General features: G+C 35.0%; 1 protein-coding gene across 9 annotated transcripts in view; it reads left to right on the top strand.

Annotated features, from left to right (window-relative positions):
• The window catches only part of LOC108738151, a 78,099-nt gene that overhangs the window by 23,464 nt on the left and 46,061 nt on the right, over positions 1 to 8,574 (top strand). The window lies entirely within an intron of this gene.

Below are 8,574 nucleotides of genomic sequence, written 5' to 3'. Positions count from 1 at the left end.
AATAGGCGAAACGTTGGATTTGGGTTTCCACTATAAATAAATTGTTTATCCCTTATCGTAGCTCAACATTCTGGAAAAATTTGTGGGAAGAAATGAATACCAAGATAACTGACATAATTTCAGTTCAATCTCAGTGATCAAGTTAACTCTCTAATCAAGGAGAAATAACATTTTTTAATTTTCAACTTCCAATTTGTTAATAAATTATAAATTTTAATTTTGTCAAAAATTGCTTGAGAAGTTTTTGTATTACCATTTGCAATATTTGTGTAATGCCTATCATAATTTTATGGTAATTTACTATACCTAGTTGATAGAAACACAGAGCGTTTAAAAGCTGATAATGATATAAAAGAGCTGGTTAAATACAAGTACCTACAGTTTTAGTATAAAGAAAGCTCATAATAAGTAGTCATATTTCCATTAGCAAAGCGTGAGAATGAATATCTATCTACTTTGTCAGATATTTTGGTTTATGTCTCTCTCATGAACAGAAAAAAGCTTAGGTACACTAATGGGACCAAGTCTATTGAAAAAATAATGAAATTTTCTACAAAAATCTTCTCATACGTTTTTCCGCTTTTTCCCTTGGACTAGAGCTCTCATATTAAGCTTGTTTGAAGTAAATATGTAGGTTTATAGCAAAGTGTATTTTCTTCGCATTTTCGATGACCCGGGGATTGCTTCAATATAACATCGTCAAGCTGTGCATCGACCAGCTATATAGCGACTTATATGTCGTGTTGAAATTGCTGAGTCAAACTCCAAGTGCCGGAGAAAAGAAACGGGTAATATCGTAAAAACATTAATCTAACTGGCATCAAACATTTCGATGGCTTGACAGCTCGTACCGGTCGCGGTCGGTCCGTTGCCGTTCCTCGCCGGTGCCGTCCAAGAACCAGGCAGCGAACGCCGAGGGCAGCGCTTCTCGCATTGCATCGCTCTCTTCAAAAACGCGCACCGTCGACACTCGCGCTCTGCTGACTCACACTCTAATGACGGAGCTTCAGCACCGACAAAGAACTGACGATCACACTTAAAAACGTCATCTGCGACATTCCTACGGTCGATTTCTTCTTTTTTTTTTTCCTATCCGAAAGGAACTACTCCGTGTATTTGGTGTAGGATACGAAGGAAGGTGTCGGATGATGGTTTCAATGTTTAGCTGATATCGAATTATTCCTATGCGAAAAAGTAACAATAGTTTAACTAGTTGAATCCGTTCAAATTTATATTGATGGTAAACGTTGTCAGTGGTGCATAGCACTTACATTTCAATGATGGCAATCCCCTACACCATGACCAAACCCAAGCACTTGGTGCGTTTGCTTTCCAACTATAACTTAACCTAAACGCTTCGTATGTAACGCTTTACATATGTCAGTCAAGAAATCCTCTCTCTGCATAATTTAACCTAAACCTTTGGCGCATGGCGCTTTAGCTTTGCCGATCAAGAACTCTTCTCATCATAATCTAATCGAAACGCTTCGTGTATAGCGCATTACATATCCCAATCAGGAAATCCTTTTTTTTTATAATTTAACCTAAACCCCTGGCGCACAGCGCTTTACCTATGTCGATCAAGAAATCTCTTACGCTTGCATAGCGCATTACAAATCTCAATCAGGAAATCCTTTCTTTTTCATAATTTAACCTAAACCCTCGGCGCATAGCGCTTTACTTATGCAAATCAGGAAATCCACTCCCATCATAATTTAACCTAAACCCTTGACGCATAGCGCTTTATCTATTCCAATCAGGGAATCCTTTATCATTATAATTTAACCTAAATCCTTAGTGTATGACGCATTACATATGCCAATCTAGAAATACTCTCTCATCATAATTTAACCTAAACCCTTGACGCATAGCGCTTTACCTATTCCAATCAGGGAATCCTTTCTCATCATAATTTAACCTAAATCCTTAGTGTATAACGCATTAGATATGCCAATCTGGAAATACTCTCTCATCATAATTTAACCTAAACCCTTGGCAATCAGGAAACCCCTTCTCACTACAACCTAATCTAAATGCTTGGTACATAGCACTTTACATATACCAATCAGGGAAACCTTTCCCAGCACAAATTAATCCCAACGCGTTGGGTGCATGGAATTTTACATATGGCAATCAGGAAATTCTCTTTTACCACGACCAAACTTAAACCCATACCGTTTTATGTATGTCAATCAGTGGCGAATTTATAATAGGCAAACTAAATTTAAAAAAAAAATAATATCTGCACAATAAGTTGTTAATTCACGTGTTCAGCAATTTTCGGAGTAAACTGTTAATCATACGTTATAAAGGGAATTAAAGACTTCCTATAGCGCCGAGTCCTTTACCTACCGTTCGTGTCGAAAAAGTTATTATTATGCTCTTAATTATGTAATATCAATCACTGTTGCTTATTGTTAGCCGCTCGCGGTAATCCACTTAAATACGTCGTAGCGTTATAGATCATTAGTGACGGTGTAGTGTGGATTGGATAACGCGTCAAAATATTTCGGTTATTATCCAACTTGTTCATTCCGAGTGGCTGAGAATAATAATAATAATAATAAGTAATAGTATATAATGTGCCTTGGGGTGTTTCACATTAAATTTTTTAAAAAATTACCGCGCCGCAGCAGACGTTCCATATAATTCTTCCGTGGGCTTCTTAATTAGACATTGATTGCTTTTCTCACTCTGGCCGTTTTTGTTTTATGAGTTCATTCGCGGTCTCGGTTTTTTGTCCATCTTTCGTTCTTTTACATTTTTAAAGAAGCAAAATGAAAAGTATGAAGTAAATAAAGAAACAACGTTGCATAAAAGCAGATAGGAAAAAATAACTAGCACAATATTATCCACAATTTTATATTATTCTTACTAGGCAATATTTAGCTGTAGGTACATGAATTACTAAATTAATTACCCAAAATTACAACAAAAAAAGTATTTCTAACAGTGGAGGACTGTAGAAGAACGAAAGGAGATATAACATTTGTCAGTTATAAATTCTTTTATAACAATAAGAAGTAACGGTTTTAACGGAAAGTATTGCAAAACGAATGACTAGTGTAACTTTTTGACATTAATTGTTAATGTAAATTACTTACATTACTCATTACATTAATATTTCTGTAACCGTGCCAGATAAAACTGGCGCTGTCCTGATTCGAGTCTAAAGGCTGACATCGATTGCAGATTCTTCCTAACGTTTCGCAAGTAAGAGTTAAGAACTTCAGAGGTCCTTCTATCTCTGATGCAACCTTTAGGAATCAGGACAGCACGAGTTCACCAATTTGCCTGCCAGGTACTGGGATAATTCCCTTGACTTCTTTTTACATAGGTATACCGCTCGTAATAAAAACAATACTTGTTAGTCGCACAATTTAGAAATATTTAACTAGTTTTTGCTAAATTATAAATTTGATGTAAACGATACCTTGATTTTCAGTCTCTCCAATAACTACATGTTGCATTTATAAACCTTCTTAATGTTATGACATAAATAAATCTTTAATCCTTTTGGCCGCACCTCTTTTTACTTACGTTAGTTAAAATTAAGACGTTAATAAAGACGTCCGAATGCAATGTATAGGTAGGTATATGTTGACCTGTGGAACTACCGTAACTTCCTTCTATGTGGCTCGCAAGTTTCGTATAATATACGTTTTTGAGTGAGATTATCTCGCGAGAGAGCTCGTACATATTCAAATTTAGAAAAAGGATCCTTCGTGGGTGACCGTCATTTAAACATACATAATTTAAGCATAATTTAAATATAAACAAATAAATAACGACGTACCTAGTAGAAGAAACGTGCCCGGTGTACAAATTGATTTCTTACTGTGTTCTTTACAGTTGGTCAAATCCTTTTTCGACTTCTACACATTAAGATATCTGATGAAGTCAAAGGTTTTTATTTTTGGACTTATTGTACATTGGGTTTGGTATCTTACCGCTCTCCTATTATGAAAATTATTTTCGAGAAAATCAATAATTATTTTAGTAATTCATTATGCAGGCATATAAATTCTTTCTCGACATGGAAGATTACTTTTAGTCGAAGAAATATTTGGTCCAGCGCATCTCCTGTCGCGTTTAGTGTAAAACAGTGGCAGGAGGTATATAGCAGGAACATGCATAAGACAGAAGGAGTAAGACTATGACAAATATTTAGAGGAATGGTTATAAATTAGCGGCAGATATTTGCCTCAGATATAAGATGTCGCTTGGCAGATACATTTATGATACGCCTCCTCACGGTATATCACGCCGAAAAAACCCTCGCAATAGCTGCCCGATGGTGTTGCATTAACGAGGCGGTTATTCGCGGACAAAAAATGATAAAAAGTCGTACAAATTTCGTCGAAATTTACAACTTAATATCATTCCAAACGCAGTATATCAAGTCGATCTGCGCTAGCCAATTGATTATAAAAATATTCTTTATTAAGTGGTTAAAAATAATGGGCTGACTCACATTTGAAACCCTAGACATCTGAGACCATGAAACTCCTCGACTTTATTTATATGTATATTAGGTGTGTGATATAAATAGGGTCATTCAATTCTAAATCGATGTCTTACTAATTCAAATTTCTCTGTGGTTTACGAGTGTTTTGCCTCAAGATATTTCCAAAATAATCAAGGTTTTGTATTTTGATGTCAAACTAGTGTTAAAAGAAATTTTGGAGTAATCTGTGTTTTTAGATGAAAACTTGTTAAACGTTCTGTAGACATTCTCAATTATCTTACAATGTTTTGCACATTCTTCAGCCTAAAATGTATAGGACGAAATAAACCCTAAACAGGTACTAAGCAACAGTTTTTTCGTCATCTCATATTTAGACTGATCTGGGATCCTCTACTTCACCCTTTAACACTTTTATTTAGACTGGTATGGCAATATTGACGATACCCTATCTGAAACCTTTTAGGGCTTGCCCTATAAATATGTAAGACTGATGTGACCCTTTAACTGTATGCCATATTTAGTATGATCGGATCCTAATGTGATTATCTTATTTAAATCCTTTAATGGTATGCCCTTTCTAGATTACCTTGTCCCTGATGTCGATACCCTATCTGAAACCTTTTACAGTGTGTCCTATTATGATTGATGTGATCCTGACATAAATACTCTATTTCAACCCTTTAATGGTATGCGCTGTTTTACTCATTTTGGTCCCTAACGTCAACGATCTCATCCAAATTGAAACCGATGTGGCTCTGATCTAATAGGAGCCACAAAGGTAGCCCTATCCACACCAAGCCTAGTTGCCTGATGAAGACCAAATATTTTAAGGCTCAAACTGGATAAGTCGCACAGGGCCAAATAATAAAACTTATTCGGGACCACACAGGTTAACTCTATACGGGCCAGACCTGATTGGCTTATTAGACCTTAATGTTTCTAATGCTAGGGTCCGAACCGCAGCTCTAAAAACGACCCCGCTAGATCCTTATGAAAAATACTCTCTGTCAAACCCTTTGAAACTTTGGATTCTGGTCGTTACCAACGTGTCTAAGTTGTAAAAGCTCATCTTCTTGAGATAAGGTCTTTTTTAATATACAGATAGATAGATAAATAGATATAATTACGCAACTAACGAATGCNGATAGATAGATAAATAGATATAATTAAATCTATTATAATATTATTAGATATATATTATATGTATTTAATCCGTTCAAGGATACGCTGATGTATTACATCTATGCATATTATGGATGTATCATGGTTTTGGACCAAGGATGATGGTAATGTATTGTGCAAAAGGGTCGTACACCTCAACGTCATAGTGTATTTTTGGAGAAAGAAAGTAGGTGTACTCACCAATACAGAATCTGTTCTTTGCAGTTGTATACAGTTACTAATGTACTTTTAGTTTATATAAAGATTCTGGTCTTGGTGTCTGATTACACCTCTGAATACACCAACTTTCTTCCTCCATAAGTACACTATGACGTTGAGGTGTACTAACTTTTGCACAGTGCATTACCATCCCTGGTCCGAAATCATGACACATAAGTGTAATACATCAACACATACTTGAATGTATTCGATACATATAATACGTATAACTTATTGTACCTTGGAAGTCCTTACAAAGCAATGCAACTTTGTAAGGGATCATATCTCAAAAAGATGAGTTTTTACTACTTAGCGCCCATCGACATTTTTGATCTGCCCGCCGAAAACTACGAGAATCTAAAGTTTCAAAGAGTTTACCACCGAGCTACTTTTCGTAAGTTTCCAGTTGATCCTTAAAATGTATAGTGACCATATCGTTGAACAAACACATTTTCTGAAATCATATTAACTTTTTATTACAATGAAAAGATCGATATTTCTTTATTAGAATTTGTTATATTATGTTGGTACACTTATTAAGGACCAGCGGCCAGTAAGGAAGGATAAATATGCGGAATGCTTAACGCTGCGGCGTCCTTGCCAGCTTTAGTCGCATATTAGGGATAAACGAACGTCATAGGAGATTGAGAGAGTAGTTAGGGTCCCGATGGAATTGTCTCATTTTCGAGGCTCATAAAATGACATCCTCTTTTTAGCCTGGTGATCCGCGGTTCCAATTAAACCAGTACCCGTCGTAACAAAGCCGCCTTGATTTTATCCCGTCTGTCTATCTCTCGTTATCTATCTCTTTCGCTCTTTCTGATCCGATCCGATGGGTGTTATTAGTGTATTGCGCCCCCGTTAATAATAAGTACGACCGACGAGAGGACGACGTCGCTTGGCCACGACGGCAAAGTAGACAGGCAGGGGGATGAATTGCATGGGTGGAAGGATGGATGGATGGATGGATGGTTGGATGCATGAATGGCATATGCAGTGATTGACAATCCACTTGAACACCGGTAGCGGTTACTTCGCGGCCGTTACCTAACTCTTGTGCTACGTCCACACTCCACACGTTTGTTACCCGTACGTGCTTTTGAATGTTGCATTTTATAAGGGCCTTTACATGAGGGAAGCAAAATACACTGACGAACTGTAAAAGTAAAAGTTCACGGTTAGGATTATTTCATCAACATTTTTGCGCCCTTTTCTTCGTGGTAAAAATGAAAGAATATCAGACAATTTCATAGGATTTTGCTTATGGAAATTGAAGTTTACCTCACAATCATAATTTTAAATATCAAATAATGTTCTGAAACATCTCTTTAACTTTATAGTAACTAATAGGCTTTTAGGAAACTTTATCTTCGTGGATTATTTTTTTGCTTTAGGTTTCAAATTTGTGAGATATAATACTAAATAATTCATCTAGATTTATTTTGTTTATGTTGTGACCTCCTCAAAAAACACGAAATTATCATAAATGCAAGCCTATCCCAAATGCTGCATTTTTCCTTAATAGTTTAGGTAATGTTTCACCACCCTTATTTTTTCAAAATAATGATCGTGGAAAGATCCTTTTGGTTTAAATGGTCGTTAATAATTAGTTGTTGCAATATGCTGTATGAAATTTCAAAAAAAAAATTATTTTATTATTAGATTTTATAAATGATACCCAACATACTCTTTTTCGTCTTCTGAATATTCATTATTAGTATGCTAATTCAAAAATTTATACTTGGCTTCTAAGAAAAAATAACTGTGACAGAAGGGCATGTTAGTATCCTTATAAAGGACTTCACTTTTTTATTACTATTAATGACATCAGTAGGTACAATTTTTGTAATTTCTGGATTTAGGACTGTAATTTTTTCACATTTGTATTTTGCTTAAGGGTTTCCAATATAAAAATTTGATAAAAATAAATAATGTTGGAAAAAACGCGTTTCAACATACTTAGTTACAATTCCCAATTAACATCAGGGGGGCTAAAGACTTAGGAGGAAATACATATATTTCAATCTCACTTTTTGAATGTCTATCAGGATATTTATTTATATATCTTTAGGAGAAATTTTTGATGTCTAATCCTGCTATAGCATTTTACAGTTATTAGTCAATCCTTAGGTAGATTATAGTAGTCTCGATTTCAGTATGTTATTCTGTTGGAAAATGATTCCTGCAAATTTCAGGACTCAAACCAGTATTCGGTTTGTAAGGACGATAGACAGATGGCGTTCGGTGTGCTGTTAAAAGTAAAAGGACCAGCGCAACAGTTCACACGCATTGTAACGGTTTTACGATATTGATTTACGTATTTTGTTAGATAGACGGCAGATTATACGCAAACTTTATAAAAAATAAGTATGAATTTTTATTTTCGTTTGTTAGATTTTAAATAAAAAAAAAGAGAAATTGCACATTTCATTATATTACAGCTTCAAGGGCCAGCATTTTGATTTAGGGATTTGCAGATTTTAATGTTTTTATTTTAGATGATTGATTAGGTATTACATTAACAAATTAAAAAAAATCTAAACTACTGTCTTATATATTGGTTTTCCATTAGTCATTTAGGAAGTAGGTTTTCTGTAATTGATTTCTCATTTTCAAACAAGATTTTACCAAAAGAAATTTCTAAGAATTAGGAGAAAATTTCAGTTTCTTTTCAAAAAAAAAAGTTGAAATCAATTTTTAATTACTTTATCAGTTCCCATACTTAC

Source organism: Agrilus planipennis, unplaced genomic scaffold (genome assembly GCF_000699045.2).
Source record: "Agrilus planipennis isolate EAB-ADULT unplaced genomic scaffold, Apla_2.0 scaffold128, whole genome shotgun sequence".
In the NCBI taxonomy this organism is placed as follows: Eukaryota; Metazoa; Arthropoda; class Insecta; order Coleoptera; family Buprestidae; genus Agrilus; species Agrilus planipennis.
Note: the sequence above shows the minus strand (reverse complement) of the source record. Positions and strands in the feature narration are given on the sequence as shown.